Source organism: Haplochromis burtoni, unplaced genomic scaffold, assembly GCF_018398535.1.
Source record: "Haplochromis burtoni strain Fernald_Lab_line unplaced genomic scaffold, NCSU_Asbu1 Contig_1258, whole genome shotgun sequence".
Lineage (NCBI taxonomy): Eukaryota > Metazoa > Chordata > Actinopteri > Cichliformes > Cichlidae > Haplochromis > Haplochromis burtoni.
In genome coordinates this window covers 2,361-2,642 of record NW_024583619.1, presented here as the reverse complement: position 1 = coordinate 2,642, position 282 = coordinate 2,361, and positions in this window count along the sequence as shown.

Sequence of the window (282 nt, the reverse complement as noted above, 5' to 3'; positions counted from 1 at the left end):
AATTTATTATCATTGTGTTGAGGACAAAAGAGTCTTCAGGCCTCCAAAAGACCTTTTAAAGGTTCCAGGTGCCACCAAGTGTGACTGAGCAGGAGACTGAATGTAGATATAAATTGTATTTTACATTACTGGTTGTAGGGTAAGGTTTCTATTACGATTTGATGCCAACAAGCTTAGTTTAGTTCCTTAGTTCATTTGATGAGGACACCCTGTGCTCATCAAATAAATGAGGTTTGTGGGTCAGTTGGTTGCAGTCTATGAGGGCTGCTAGTAAATACGAGA